This window comes from Suricata suricatta, chromosome 2 (assembly GCF_006229205.1).
Source record: "Suricata suricatta isolate VVHF042 chromosome 2, meerkat_22Aug2017_6uvM2_HiC, whole genome shotgun sequence".
Lineage (NCBI taxonomy): Eukaryota > Metazoa > Chordata > Mammalia > Carnivora > Herpestidae > Suricata > Suricata suricatta.
Window position 1 is genome coordinate 155130594 of NC_043701.1, and position 16449 is coordinate 155147042.

A 16449-nucleotide genomic window follows, 5' to 3' on the forward strand; every position below is an offset into this window, starting at 1 on the left:
AAATCTGGGTCCGCTCCTGGTAGGGTTCCAGGATAGAATTTCAAAAGATACTGTAATTATTCCTCATGTCACTGATACCATTCTATCAGACTCAAATAAATCAAAATCATAATGAAAAAGAAAAATAAAACTGAATCTCTCTGGCAACACACTCAGTGTTTAGAAAACATTAATTTTTAGCAGCATCTTTTATAGCTGCCTCTTAAAATCATTTTTAATACTGCTTATGCAAGAGTAATGGGAGGAGTCATTTGTTGACTAGTTTCAACAAACTCTACCTTCAAGGTTGCCCTCACCTATTTAATGGAACCCCAGGCAAGGACATCAGTTCAGTAGGAAAGAACCTACCAATGAGAAAAGCCACCCAACTTGGAAAGGGGTGGCCTCTTGAAAGAGTGACACCCCCCCCACCCCCCGCTCACTGCTGGAGGTGTGCAAGTAGAGCTGTACAGACAATGTGGTTTCCAAGGTCCCTTCCAACTTTAACATTCAGAGTCTTCATTTCTTACAGTGAAAGTCCTTCTCTGTTGCCTCCCTTCATTCTTCATGAATGAGCAAGACTGTAAAATCCCTGTTGTAAGACCAGCAAAGGGGCGCCTGGGTGGCTCAGTCGGTTAAGCCTCCAGCTTCGGCTCAGGTCAGATCTCACGTTCGTGGGTTTGAGCCCCGCGTCAGGCTCTGTGCTGACCGCTAGCTCAGAGCCTGGAGCCTGCTTCCAGTTCTGTGTCTCCCTCTCTCTCTGACCCTCCCCCTCTCATACTCTGTCTCTCTCTGTATCAAAAATAAATAAAACATTAAAAAAAAAAAAAGACCAGCAAAGTCTTCCCCAGAACTCAGAAGGGCCATAAATAGTAGCAAACGGCAGAAGGTAGGAGCCATTCACAAGCCAAGAGAAAATAGATAAGGTCAGGGGCACCTGGATGACTAAGTAGGTTGAGCGTCCAACTCTTGACTTCATCTCAGGTGAGATCTCATGGTTTGTGAGATCAAGCCCTGCTTGGGATATTCTCATTTTCTTTCTCTCTCTCTCTCTCTCCCTCTCTCTCTCTCTCTCTCTCTCTCTCATACACACACACACACACACACACACACACAAAGATAAACAAACATTAAAAAACAAAACAGGCAAGGCCAGTGGAATGACCTCTAAAATTGGACAGAGAATTCAGAGTGTCTGTGGGTAGCTCTGGGAGCAAAGAAACACTCTTGAGGCTCAGAGTAGGATCTACATGCCCTACCCAGAGACTGGACTGTAGCAGCTTTCTGAACAAGTCTTCATACAAATTCCTCAGGGCCCCCAGAACACAGGCATCTCTATCACAGTCTCATGAAATTTCAATAGCACCAGTCAAATGTAGACAGAAGTTGTCTTCTGGAGAGTGTCCCGGGATGCATTGCTAAAGGAAGGTACATTCTATTCTAGGACTCCCAAGACCCCCAAGTCTGGCAAACAGTGGCCCTCACCGTTAACAAGGATAGCGGATTTTCTCTATACTCTACTTTTATGGGAAAAGCAAAGGATAACAAAGGAAGTTGATATTTGGTCCAAAAAAGCAACATATAGGAGATGCCCTAATTCAATTCAGATTCCAACAGGCTCTTGGTTTGGGTTGGTCCACGGAGCTAGTAACAATGCATGGCTCAATTCAAACCTAGAACTTAGAATTCTGGAGACATTTCAAAAGTCTCACTGGCAAGATCACAAAAAGCCAAAAAATGTGCATGTCACTCCACATAAGGAACCTTTGTCCCTCTAGGATAAGGCATGACACTTATAACTTTTAGAGAGGTCCTTCCTCCAGAAACAAAAGGGGATAGTGCACAGGGAGGGAGGAGAGAGCTAAATGCTCACCTTAAATGGTGAGGAGTCAACAGATAATGCCCCAAAGCAGCAAAACATGCAAGTTATTGAAAAATGTGAAAGTAAATACTAGAAGAATCCATTACGAATTTTAAGTGACTGCCACTGGGGAATGGGGGTAGAGGTGAGGAGGCAGGAAATTGTGGTCCTGTAGAACTGTTTGATTCTTGAAACTATAAGCATGTGTAACTTTGATAAAAACTACACATTTTAAAAGGAAGGAGGCGGAAGGGGCTAGGGTACCTTGCATGCATCTATTTCCCAACTTAAGTTTTTATTTAAAAATAATATGGGGCACCTGTGTGGCTGTAGGTCGAGCGTCCAGCTTCGGCTCAGGTCATGATCTCACCGTTTGTGGGTTCGAGTTCCACGTTGGGCTTTGTGCTGACAGCTAGCTCAGAGCCTGGAGCCTGCTTCAGATTCTGTGTCTCCCTCTCTCTCTGACCCTCCCCTGCTCACACTGTCTCTTCTGTCAAAAATAAATAAACATTAAAAAAATTTTTTTAATAAAAATAATACATTAGGGTTGGGGAGGGGAAAATACTACTTTAGGTAAATAATATTATTTCCAGATTATGTTATAATAATTTTTCCTGATTAAAGTCATACTATTCATTGAAAAAAGAAAAAGTTAGAAAATAGCACCCCTCCAAAAGAAGGAGAAAAAAGGAAAAATCCTTATCACCATCCAGAGATAACCACTGGATGACTTGGAGGTAGTTTCTTTTTATATATGTGCATATGTATATACATAAATCAATAAAAACAATTGTCTTTCTTTGGATTCATCCAATGATCACAAGGGAGAAGGAATCCTTTCAAATATATTAAATTGGGCTTTAGCATTTTACTTATCAACAAATTTTTCTTTCTGTAAGGAAAGGCACATCAGGTTGTCATATTTTAACTACACGACACGTTTACAATGAAAAAACAAATCCTTTTTTGATAGTACTTGGGATTTCCTCAGAATTCTTAGACCAAAAACTGCAGCAGTGGGGTGGAGGCCTTCCTTATTGCAAATAGGCTTCACCTCAGATTGTGCTACTTTCTCTTTGTGTCTTGTTTCTTCTTCTGCAAGTCTCTTTGCTTTTCGGTCTCTCTGCCCACCGGTTCCCAGCTTCCCTTCACACTCCACCCAGCTCTCTGCTTCATTCCCCTCTCTCACACCTGTACCTTCCTCCGGCCACCCTCACTTAACCTGAAGCACTACGGAACTGAGTTCATCTTCTAGCTATTTTTTGCATTTGCAGGAGAGATTGGTCTTTAAGTTTAAAACAGGAATACAAAGTATTCCATTTAGCCATTTTCTAAAGACTATGTGGGGAGCCTGGGTGGCTCAGTCAGTTGAGCATCCAACTTCGGCTCAGGTCAGGATCTCATGGTTCATGGGTTCAAGCCCTGCGTCGGGCTCTGTGCTGACAGCTCAGAGCCTGGAGCCTGCTTCAGATTCTGGGTCTCTCTCTCTTTCTGACCCTCCCCTGCTTGTACTCTGTCTGTCTGTCTGTCTCTCTCTCTCTCTCAAAAATAAAAAAATTTAAAAAAGGCCATGTTACATACAGATTTAAAAAAAAAAAAAGGCAGCTGTGAACCCCAGGGCCTAGGACCTGACCAAAGAAACCCTCAGAAAGAAAAGAAGCCCAGACTCCTGCCTGGAAAAGCCAGTGCAGACCTGTAAGACGCCTTGCATGGGCAAGGGGGTGGTTTCTCAAGGAGGCTGGGGAGAAGGACTAATGTCAGAACCAACTCACACTGTGCCTGGGGTGTCTGCAGGTGGAAGGGGCACGTACCCAGCCCCACTTCGCCTGGGGGCGGGAGGGTGGGTAGTAGCTCCAGAAGGCGAGCCTAAAACTATAGGGCACCCATCTAAAGAACCACCTACTCCTCTCTCCATCCTTCTGAGAGGGACCTGCCTCTTTTTCTCATCTTCCAAAATGTGTATTTTTCCCCCGACAAGAGCTTCTCAAAATCAGGTCACCCCCATCCTACACATAGAAGATTTTTTTTTATAACCCAGACACTGGACATATCTTAAAAGAGAGTTTCAGGTTTTGTTTACTCTTTGAAATGTAAGCTTTCTCTCTCCTGGCCCTAACCGATCTGTGCATTTCATATGGCTGCCCTTTAAAGCTCCAAGTATCTGAGAAAAAAAATATTGACCAGGACAGACCCAGGCACAATCCCAGCTCTGCAACAAGAGGCCTCCTCCACAGAGTTTGTGGCTCTGTCCTGGTAATCCAGGCAGCGGTGAATCCACCTGCAGCCTTATCCCCCGGCCCTCACTTCTCATTTTAGCCCTATCCTCTTATTGTGCTCCTTTCCGTTAGATGCTTTCCAGACACCAGACGTACAGCAGGCACTGCATCTCCTGCACGTCCCAGAGCCCAGGTCTAAAAAGGAATAGGATCTGTTTGACAGGCTTGTACTCCAGGAATGAATACTGGTTCTTAATGACCGCTGCATTCTTCTCAGTAACTGTTCCCAAGCCATCTCCTTACGAAGATACATGAAAACTTACAGGAAAAAAAATGACAGCACAAATAAAGCAGTTTGGCTTTCCCCAAGTATTTCCTTAAGAAAGTCAGGCTCTAGCTTAGGTTCTGAGTAATAAACCAATAAACTCATATATGGTAAGCTTCCTACAAATGATGTAGGCAACAGGGTTGGGGTGGGGGTAGGGGTGAATAGAAGGGATGGACCGGTTCTCATCAAAGAGCAGCAAGATGAGACGTGTTTTTACACAGTGGCAAATGTTCCTTTTGGACTTGTTTCAAACCTGTGTGTGGGCTGATTCTCTGAAATAAACAAAATTCTCTTGTATAACAGAGGTTAAGGGTGACTAAAAGGGTGAGGATTCTGACGGAAAAGAAGTCACCCACAAATCCCCACCTCTGACTAAATAAGATCAGTTCTTCCACCTGCACTGGATCTGGAGTCGGCAAAGCCGGACAAGGGACATGATGCCACATCCAAGTGTCCGTGTAACCCCAGATGGGTGCGGACGTGCTCCAGTTTAAGTTCAAAGACAACCTGAACAGCTTCTGAGAACACTGTCATGCCCTGTTCCACCTAGCAAAGAGCTGGAATGCCAATCCTGGCTTCAGTCAGCTCCCATATGCCACCACGGGAGGCACGATGTCCCGAATAACAGTTGGCCAAACACGTGTGAGGGAGGTGCAGCTGCCGGGCTTTCATGTTTACCAGGAAGAAAGAGTGTTGATTTTGCAGATTTCTGATCATGTTTTTACAGCCAGTGTTATTCCCAACCCATTTTAAAATGCAATCTGAACAACACCCCTTTCCTCATGAGTCTCCTTGAACTTAAGTGGTTCCACTGGCCACTGGCCCTGCAATCCCTTTGCCCTCCAATGGCCACACCTGAGTTTGGACAAGGGGCAGGGTAGAGGGAACCAGAACCTCTGCAATGGCAGCACAGGCAGGAGAAGAGTGTTTGATTCAGGGGCAGACCACCGGGGCTTACAACTGTGGTCCCAAGCAACTGCAGGATCTCTGTGGGCCATCTAGGACCATCTGGAAAGGACTCTTGTCGCTGCAAAGGTCTTCAGGTCTGTGGTTGTACTATACTGAATTCATGCTCTTACTTTAAATTTAGTTACCCAAATGCAAGAAGCCACAAAAATTAAAAAGGAATAGAATGGACCGAGAAGTTACTTTAGACCGAGAGAAGAATGGGCAAAGCACTCAGCAATCTTGCCGAAGGGACCTGGCATGCCACCACAGAAACGATCCAGGCTAGAAAGAGCTATTTACAAAATGCTGAGGGTTTGCCCGGGTCCTTTTGAAAATTGGGTTTTTGGGTTGTTTCCTGAATTTTCCCCCCACAATCCTGAACATTGAATATTATGTAGAAAAAAGAAAAAAGAAACATTTAAAGGGACAAAATATATCCTTGGGAGACACAGGAAGAATGCTGTTTGAAGTAAGAGTCTTTTCTTTCTTTCTCTTCCACACACGCTCAACTAGCCTTATGAGTGTTGCCGTAGCCGATACCCAGCTAACTCCATCATAGCCAGAAGCTTCTGCCAACCACTGAGACAGTGGAATAGTTATCTGACCAGCTCCCTTCCTAATGCTGGTCCATTTTTGGTTAAAACTGCAAGCCTCAGTTAGGGCCCAGATTTGCCTGGAGCTCCCTCCTTGGAAGTGCTATTTGACAGTAATCTTCAAGGGCCTGTACTAAAAAGAACACACACACACACACACACACACACACACACACACACACACGACTTTACATGTAAAACACTGGAGATCAAGCCAGTTCTAGACTCTTATTGCCATGGTTTTGAGAACTGTGCAGGCATCAAGCAGTGGCCAGCCCAAAAACATCATAGTGAACCTACCTATCCTGCCATTCATTAGAAATCTATATGCCCAGTGCCATGTGGACATCACTTCCATGATGCTTACAACAGAAATTCAGAGATAAAAGTCAGCCCAGTGAAAGCTAGTCAAACAACCATATAAAGCAAAAGAAAGAAGTTAAGAAGCCATTTTCAGTCATAAGAAGTTAAGAGAATGGATCAAGTGCTGGCTACAAAGGTCACCCAGACTTTGCACAAGGCCTAGGGGTAGGCGTAGTTTATGTAAGTGGAATATGACAGAAGGTAAAAGATCTCTTTAGAGGCCAAAACAGAAACCCTGAGGCTTTCTTCTCCTCAGAGAACCAATGGTCAGGTCATCTGTTAGCCAAGAAAGCCAACTTTAAACAAACCAACCTCCTAGCACCACAGCTTTGTTTTAGGTATGGAAATATAGACAAAAAGAAAAACAGACATCCAAGCAGGGGCTCCTGGGTGCCTGGGGTAAAGGTGACCACCACATGTTGGCAGACTGAAAAGCAAGTCAAATTCTCTTTAATTATCTCCTGAAGTCTAGGTCTCAGATCCCTAAAAATCTCTCCAGACAAGAGAAATCAAAGTCTTTGAGGGTGTAGCCGGGAATCTGTGTTTTAAACAAGCCCCTCAACATGAGCCCAAAAGTGCGAGAAGGGCTGCTAGCCTGTTCCAGCCCGCCGCCTTCTCTAGTGGGGCCTAAGGGAAAAGTTGGGTATCTCAATTAGGAAAGAGATTTAAGCAGGAACCACACATGTCATGGAGAGAGAAGGAAAGTGTTGAAACAATTAGTGGGAAATCTCTTAGGGTAAGAGAGAGAACATAAAGATGAGCCACCCAGCCCCATAAGGAAATTCGCCCTCCACTACAACCTTGAAAGCATAATAAAGGTGATTTCTTTTTTTTTTTTTAATTTTCTTAACCTTTATTTATTTTTGAGAGACAGAGAGAGACCATGAACAGGGGAGGGGCAGAGAGAGAGGGAGACACAGAATTAGAAGCAGGCTTCAGACTCTGAGCTGTCAGCACAGAGCCCGATGTGGGGCTCGAACCCACAAACTGTGAAATCATAACCTGAGCCAAAGTCAGATGCTCAACCAACTGAGCCACCCAGGAGCCCCAAGAAAGGTGATTTCTTTCTTTTTTTTTTTTTTGAGAGACAGTGCGAGCAGGGGAGGGTCAGACAGAGAGGGAGAGACACAGAATCTGAAGCAGGCTCCAGGCTCTGAGCTAGCTGTCAGCAGCACAGAGCTTGAACCCACGAACCGTGAGATCATGACCTGAGCCAAAGCCGGACGCTTAACCGACTGAGCCACCCAGGCGCCTCAAAAGGTAATTTCTTTCCACGAACCAAAGAGGGCTTCAGTTTGGGTGGATCTGGGCCAGTCTAAAGAATGAGAGAGTTCACCAACATGGATGGTTGTTGAGGGAATTAAATGACACTGTACAAACAATGCTTGCCACACAGTAAACATTAAAAAAATATAAACTATAACCGTTTGTTGAACTCCTAAAGTAGCAGCCATACTATCTTTTTTGAAAACTATGAAGTTAAAGGAAAAAAACCCAGCAAACATGAAATTACAAAAGGATTGGTGCAGGAGGACTGACTGCCTCCTAAAAGACCAAGGGAAAGGAAGGAGGGTGGCTGGTCACCCACAACTCTCCCCTCTGGTTGCCTCCAGCTCTTAGCTCAACTGTGACTTCTTTGGGATCCTTTCTTGGCCTCCCAGACCAGGTCAAATTCCTTCAGAGTATGCTCCAAAGGCCCCAAGTACTTCTCCACAACCTTACAAACATTATAATTTTATCCTTAATCACCTAATGTCTATCTTCCCCACAAAACCTCATAAGCTCCAAGGAATCGAGGCCTAGGTCGGCTTATGCTCACAAATGTGTCTTGCTCTGCACCTAGGACACAGTAGGTCCTCAAATATTTGGAGAATGAATCCTACCTGGGCAGGTGGGCAGGCCTGAGTAAAGGAAACAGGAGGACATGCGCAGCTGGCGGCACGCATGCGTTGGTGGTCTGAGCCCCAGGGTTACCTGAAGAAGCATGCAACTTTTTCTCCCACCCCAATAAAATCAATCTGTCTTTGACGTATCACTCAGCATCCCCTTCCGAGGGATGCATGTCCCCCAGGACCTCAGTCTGCCTACAGGGCAAGTCCCGCATGAAGATGGTACAGGAATGCAGGCAGGTTTGGGATTTACTACAGTTCTCCCTGCCTCAGTCTCCATTAAAGAGGAGGGAAGGAAGACTCCACGCGCACCCCAGCCTGAACTCGTAAGCAAGGCGTGGAAAATGTTATTAGCTGCAACGTAATGACTGTCTATATGTACCAGGGGACAATTTGGGGTGATACGCGAAACTTAACGAGGTGAGGGTATGGTTCCCATCCTAGAGATGAGGAAACAGAATCAGGGAAGGTAGGAGCACTCTCACAATCTATCGTTAATAAGCAGCAAAGCCAGAATTAGAACCCAAATTAGATTGCGAAGTGTTTGCTCTTAGCCATACTCAGCTACCCATCCCCATGCTGACGCGGTGTAATTTTCTCCAGACCATGAAGGACATACAGGCCTCGGTGAGCCAATGTAATGGTGTAAACACACTGCAGAAAGCAGACAATTCTAGTCTGGGTTCTTCTACTACCATGTGACCCAGAGTAAGTCATTTTTCCTCCCCGGATCCCAGGGAGACTTCCTCCCCAGTAATGTAAAACAGAGGACTAGATGACCATTACTAGAGAAGACCCAGTGCGTAGGGCACCATACAAACACATCTGCCAGGCCTGCACCGGGGACCCCACCATGCGGTTGCTCAGCCCTCCCTCACTCAAAATGGAGGTTAGCCAGAGCCAGAGACCCTGTGCTTTCTGGCAGGGGAGGAAGAAGGACAGAGGTGGCCACTAGCTTTTCTACTAGGCCCCCTGAAACTGGCCTGGAATGAAGCAAAGATAAGAAATAAGGAAAAAGACCCTGTTTACCATATGTTTAATTAAACACAAACCTCCCATCTATAGCAGGAAAAGGAAAAAATATCCTTTGCTGTGAAAGCAGGTGTTTGTCCCAAGTTTCCCCCAGGCTCATGCCCACTAGCAGTCTATGGTGCACCCCTATCCCTCTGGGACGCATTCAACATATGAGCCAAGGCCAACTGAAGGATCAGCCTTCAGAGGCCAAGGCCATCCATCCAAGCAATGATCTTTCCCCAGTGTCAGCCCTGCAAGGCTGTACAGAGTGATCTGGGATTTACAGTCTCTCTACCAAGCCTTACAAGGTCAAAAATGTTCAGTTGTGTAATTCCTAGGATGAAAAGGCTGTGGAACAGCACAGACTTGATGGCCAATACAAACGACACTTCAGAAGCCAAAACACAATAGCCGAAAAGCAGAGTCAGCAACGGGCACAGCGGGAGCGGATGAGCCTGGTGCTGGCCAGCAGCCCCAGGAAAAGTCACCACCTCCTGCCGGTCCCTGCCAAGGGTGAGCGCCGTCACCCCCAACACCAAAATAGGAGTCACAAATAGTGGACATCCATTTTTGGGAAGGTTCTGACCCCTGAGCCATCACACCCTTTGCAAAAGCCCTACAGGCTTGTACATGTACAGCAAGGCATGGGGAAATGACCAAAGCTATTTTGTAAAATGTTCATCAAAATAAAGCCTGAATGGGGCACTTGGCTGGCTCAGTCAGAAGAGCATGCAACTCTTAATCTTGGGGTCATAAGTTTGAGCCCCACGTTGGCTGTAGAGATAACTAAAAAAAATAAATACACTTTAAAATGAATAAAGCCTGAGCTAGGAGTAGCAGCAGAAGACAGAGTAGGGGTAGAAAACATCCCCCTTCTTTACAAGCCTCAATGTACTAAATCTAGCAACATATACAAAATACTCTGGTGGGAAGGGAGTCAGGAGAATCAAGGAAAATCAAATAAGAGAAGAGAAGGGAAGATAGAGAGATCAGGGTTAAAAAGGAACCCCAACCCCAAGTTAGCCCACCTGAAGCCGCCTCAGCCCTACTACCCAGGCTGTTGGAGAGTGAGGTCTGCAATTCCCCTAAGCAGCAAAGACATAATAAACCTGACAAACCAATTGTGCTACATCAGCACCCAATTTCCTGCAAAAGAAGAAAAGCAAACGGCCATATGTTGAGTGGACCCACCACCAAGATAGCAAACACAGAACTAAGACATTTTCTACCTTCTAAAATAAGTTCTAAATGCCTAAATATACTTAGACAAGCCCTTTAAATGATAAAACACACATTTATAAAGTGACAATTTTCAGGTGTTTAAAAATAAAGTGTTATGCTTGCACACTTGAGAGAGCACAAAGAACAACTACCAGGACTGTGCACACCATGCCGGGAGGGCTCAGAGACCTGCAGGAAGACCGAGAACGAATCTCATCTGTTAGATCTGAAGCTGTGGTTCCACGCCTTGGGGGAAAGGCTAGTGAGCAGCTCAACTGAGAGCAACAGATTTTCACCTTCCATAAAATGTGTTAAAATAGACATTAGACATTTCTACAAAGATATTTAGAATGGCTTTTAGGGGCACCAGGGTGGCTCAGTCAGTTAAGTGTCCAACTCTTGATTTTGGTTCAGGTCATGATCTCACGATTCGTGGGTTCGAACCCTGCGTTGGGCTCTGTGCTGACAGTGTGGAACCTGCTTGGGATTCTCAGTCTCTCTCGCGCTCTCTCTCTGTCTCTCTCTGCCCCTCCCCCATGTGCTCGCACTCTCTCAAATAAATTTTTTAAAAATAAAAAATAAAGTGGTTTTTATATATTGACCTGAGTATGCTGAATACCAACTCCTTTACTGTTTAAAAAGACACAAAGGATGGTTCTAGTCTTCTCCGTGCACTAAATTCAACATAATTGCCACAAATCAGTCCTGCACCAGATGCCAAGAGAGAAGAGTGTTTATAAAACACCTGTTGTGTGCCAGCCCTCACAGCTAAGGTCCAACTTTTGCCTGATTCCTTGTCTTTCCAGTCCCCAAAGGGGCATGACCGGGTAAGCATGGAGAAGAAGGACTAAAGGTCATACAATGCTTTTAGAAAGAGTGGATACTCAACAGCAGGCAGAGGTGTGCAGCAGACAGAGGGAGCTCAGTGCTCTGTGTAACTGAGGAGTAGGTCAGCCCTAATTTAGAGAGGACTTTTTCATCTGAAGGGGCTGACAATGAATGGCTCTGAGCCAATCCTCCCACCCTCAGGACCTCCTGATTGAGGGCAGAACTTTCTCCCCTAATTTTATGTTGTTTCTGGTCATGAATAAGAGTGAATTTGGGATTCAGCTGGACCTCCAAGAAGTAAAAATGTAAAAACTGGGGCTGTCCTGGAATTATGAAGTCACATCACCAACTTCAAGGAGATAAATTTTCCAGGCACTCAGAAGGCTCAGAGCCAGCTCCCAGTGAGGTTACAGGTCAGAGAGGGAAAAGAAGGGTGAAAAAGCTCTTACATGGTCCCAGGACCCAATCCAGAAGGGCCTCTTTTCCTCCCTCCTTACCTGTTGCTGATTATTCCCTCTTTTATTTATCTAGTCAATCAACAGATATTTGAGCCCTTAACATACTTTATCATCAACATAATGGAACCATACATAGCACACAACATTTTCTTTAAAACTTTTGTTTAATGTTTTTTATTTATTTTTGAGAGACAGAGAGAGAGTGCGCGAGCAGGGGAGGATCAAAGAGAGAGGGAGACACAAAATCCAAAGCAGGATCCAGGCTCTGAGCTGTCAGCACAGAGCCCAATGCGGGGCTCGAACCCACGAACCCTGAGATCATGACCTGAGCCAAAGTTGGACGCTTAACCAACTGAGCCACCCAGGCGCCCTGCACCCAACATTTTCTGATGTTCTTCAGAGATCTCATAGGAAGTCTTGTGAAACATGATCTCCCCAAGTGAAATTTGGCCAAGTGTTATTTTACATAGGTGGACTGCAACTCCCATCAGTACCCAGCCAGCTTCATGTCAATATTTGGAATCACTGGTACAAAGTATTGATAATGAAGGCAGGGCCAGAGTTCTTTCTGTACAACTGGCTCCAGGACACACATCAGTCAATACACAAGGCTGGTGCTAACAATCAAGTAGTAACAATGAATAACAGCAGCCATGATGTACTGAGCACTGCTCACAGGTTCGGCATTAGGCCAGCGCTTACGTACACTACTTGGTTCAATCCTTACAACAGCTGTGAGGTCAATTTTATCATCCCGATTTAATGGAGAGACAAGGCTGAGCTCAAACACCTTGCCTGCTGTCACAGAGCAAGGAAGAGGCAAAGCCAAGTTTGGACCAGAATGACCCAACAACTCGTCTCTCCCCACTGGTGAGGGATGAGACAGGACTCAATGTCGGCAGCTCATGTGGCAAGGCCCTCCCCGGGCCCGGGTGCCCAGTTTTCTATGTGTGGACATGACTGGTGGAAGTGAATGCTAAAGACGGAAAAGCTAGTGCCAGAAATATCATGGAGCAGAGTGGCAGTAAATGCCTGTTTATCATGATTTTTAAGGGGTGGAGGGGGGTCTACATGTAAACATTTTATGTCCCCATTAAGGTCATTTACTTCCCAAACCATTATCTCAAGCTTTTGCCCTTGAAGCTTTGGAAAATAACTCTTTGGTATGTAAACAACCTCAGCACAGAGAAGCAAGGTCTGACCTAATCAGTCTGGGTTGCAAAAAAATAATCTGTATTGTTTTGCTTAAGTTACATCCAAGAATTACCTAGAACTTTCAAATCTCAAATACTCCGAGGGATCTGGGCTATTGCAGGACTATCAGTTTCTCTTCATCCTCAGGCACCACAGCTGAAAATGACCAGGCTGCACGCACCCTGACAGGCTGGCTCGAGCGCCTGACCCCACAGCACGCCTGCGGCCAAGCTCTGCAACCCTGGGCTGGGGCACATGCGTGTGGTATTAAAAAAAATACTAACAAGAGGCAATATACTGCCATTTGGAAAACCAGAGAAAATAAAACCACATTTGCCAACATTCCTAACACAGCATTATTTTGGGACATTTCCTCGCAGTTGTTTTTCCCCCGATATACATTTAGCATGTGGTTGTGACTACAGCTTATATACAATTCGGTTTCCTGTTCCTCCAACTACTGCTTCTGTTTGATTATCAAGAGTCACCTGTTCAGTGGAGCCTTTCCCAGCCATCTCCCTACCCAGGTGAAACAGACCTTTTTCTCCTCTGTACTTCCCCTACCCTCTGAGCACACTTGAATCATGCTCCTCTAAAATATATTAAAAAAAATTTTTTTTAATGTTTTGTTTATTTTGGATACAGACAGAGACAGAGCATGAGAGGGAAGGGGCAGAGAGAGAAGGAGACACAGAACCAGAAGGAGGCTCCAGGCTCTGAGCTAGCTGTCAGCACAGAGCCTGACGCGGGGCTCGAACCCACAAACGTGAGATCTGACCTGAGCTGAAGCCGGAGGCTTAACCGACTGAGCCACCCAGGCGCCCCTAAAAAAAATTTTTTAATGTCTATTTTTAGAGAGACAGAAAGAGAGAGAGAGAGAGAGAGAGAGAGAGAGAGAAAGCACTAGCAAGGAAAGGGCAGAGAGAGAGAGAGACAGGATCTGGAGCAGGCTCCAGGATCTAAGCTGTCAGCACAGAGCCTGACTCGGGGCTTGAACCCACAAACCACAAGATCATGACCTGAGCTGAAGTTGGACACTTAACTGAGCCACCCAGGCGCCTCCAAAATTTTAGTTATTAGCTAATACATCAGGTTTTCCCTATGAACCATACCCTTCCACAGCAGTCTGTAGACTTTGATTATTTTTCACATAGTTGGCAGAAATGAACCAAAATGTTACCAGGGGCCAAGTTGGAGTGGTATGCCATGACTGATTTATTTTAGCACTCCTTCCATTTTTTTATATGGTTCCAAATTTTCTTTACACAATATATAATTTCTTTCATTCATATTTCACTGACTATAAAAGTTTCTTAGAACTGCAATTGACCAACTTCAAAATTACACAAAGGAAGAAAGGGCTTGATGGCAGAAGACATGGGCAAATGTTCCCATTTAAAGTAGGAATGTGGGCAAACCTGACATCTACAAATAAATATGCCCTGATAACTACAAACCAATGATTACACAAAATTACACAACAAATGGCTTGAGGACATTTAGAAAACAATGTGAACATGGGTATATGATGACCACGTCATGCCAAAAAGCAACCAGTGTTTTCACTGGTTCTCAGTGATGACCAAATTGGTGGACCAGGTGAAATGTGAGCTAATATATATCATGATTTCAGCAAAGCAGCTTAATCTCCCATGATTCACTTAAGTTAGGGAAACAGAGTCAAGCAGCTTGTATTAAAGTAGGACTATGGAGCCCACTGACCACCCCCAGAAAACGTACATCACGCCCTCCTGCTTTGGGCCACACTGTACTTGGTACACACCCATGCCCCTCTCACAGCACTTACTAAACTTGACTGAGCTATTAGTCTGTCTTCCTACTGGACCAGGGGTCAGTACACTATAGCCTACGAGCCAAATCCAGTCAGCCATGTTTCTGTAACATTTTACTAGAATAACCATGCTATTTGCTCACACATTGTCTATAGCTATTTCAGTGCTACAAGGGCAATTAAGTGTTTACTTAATAGACAGTATGGCCCACAAGGCCAAAAATATTTACAATCTGGCCCTTTGGAAATAAAGTCCTCCGAGGGCGACTGGGTGGCTCAGTCAGTTGAGTGCCTGACTGACTCAGATCATGATCTCGCGGCTCCACATCGGGCTCTGTGCTGACAGCTGACAGCTTAAAGCCTGGAGCCTGCTTCAGATTCTGTGTCTCCCTCTCTCTCTCTCAAAAATAAATAAATATTTTTGAAACTTACAAAGTAAAAAAGTAAGTCCTCCAGCCTCTGTACCAAATGATGATCTCCTGTCAGGCAAGAAGGTGGTCTTACTGTGTGTACCCTCAGCAGTACTAGCCCAGTGTCTGGCACATAACAGGCCCACATTAAACATCTGGTGACTAAGTACGTCCACCGGCATCTTAAATGGCTTGATGAGAAGCCAGAGAAGTCTTTCTAATAGCATGACACAGTATTCAATTCTCAGCCACACCCTGTCCAATGTCTTCTTGACAATGACCTGACTAAAGATGGACACAGGAGGCAGGCTCATCAAACCCCCAGATGGCACGAAGCTGAGAAGAGCTAATGCTACAGATGACTGAAAGTAGATTCAAATGATCCCAACAGCCTAGCATCCTGGGCCAGACACAAAGCCGGTTGTGCAAGTGTAGGCTGGGGGCAGTTCCAAACTTCCTCCCTGTCCGAGACACCTGCCCTGGCAACCATTCATGTGAAACAGAGCTGGGTGCTGTTGCTGACCGCAAGGTCCATCAGAGCCCACAGTGCCAAGAGTAATGCAATCTTAAATGGCATCAAAAGTAGGACAGTGTCCAATTCACAAGAAAATGGTAATACTCCCACTGTACCCCATAGCACTCAGATCACAAGTAGAGGATTCCACTCAGGATACCACACTTTTTTAAAGGGGTTACAATCACATAATTTAAAAGGCACCCAACAGTTTATAGTGAAAAGTCCCCATTCTACCAGGTCCTGTGGTCACCCAGTCTCCTCTTCAGAGGCAGACAAGCTTACCCGTTTTTATGTTCCCTTTTACAGGTCCTGTACACACATACGAGCAAATAAACGTATCTAGTTCTCCCCTTTTATTGCACAAATGGTAGCACACTGTATATGCAGTTCTGCTTTTTTCACTCAAAAACTCCACCCTTCAGAGCTCCATGACAGCACTTGAAGAGGAGCTGCCTTCTTTCTGGGGCCACACAGGATTCAACTGCATGCAGAGTCTAGACTGACAAACATTTAAGTTACCCCAGGCTTTTGCTGCCACAGCGTGTAAGAAATAAACATACACCATCGTATCTCACCTCTGCAGAGGTGAGAATCTGTAGGACAGACTCTGAGCACTGGAATTATAAGAATAAAGAGCAGGTGCATCCGTAATTGTGTCAATTGGACACTACCTGTTAAAGAGAGTCATGGACAGAATGGACTTTCCCAAAAGAGGAGGTAGGAAATGATGCCCCAGGAGGAAAAGGAGGGGCCTAATGTGGAGAAAAGGGGGCTGGGAGAAAAGACAAGCATGTCAACTTCAAAGATCGATAGCTACCTACCAGTAACTTCAGTCCTG

General features: G+C 45.2%; 1 protein-coding gene across 2 annotated transcripts in view; it reads right to left on the reverse strand.

Annotated features, from left to right (window-relative positions):
- Positions 1-16449, reverse strand: part of SORBS1 (sorbin and SH3 domain containing 1) — a 224269-nt gene that overhangs the window by 177436 nt on the left and 30384 nt on the right. The window contains exon 1 of one of the 2 annotated variants that reach the window (XM_029932270.1): positions 2160-2197. The exons of the other annotated variant lie outside the window; for it this stretch is intronic. The gene's annotated coding sequence lies outside the window, so the exon portion shown is untranslated. Of the gene's footprint in view, positions 1-2159; positions 2198-16449 lie in introns of those variants that run through there. 2 annotated transcript variants of the gene reach the window in all.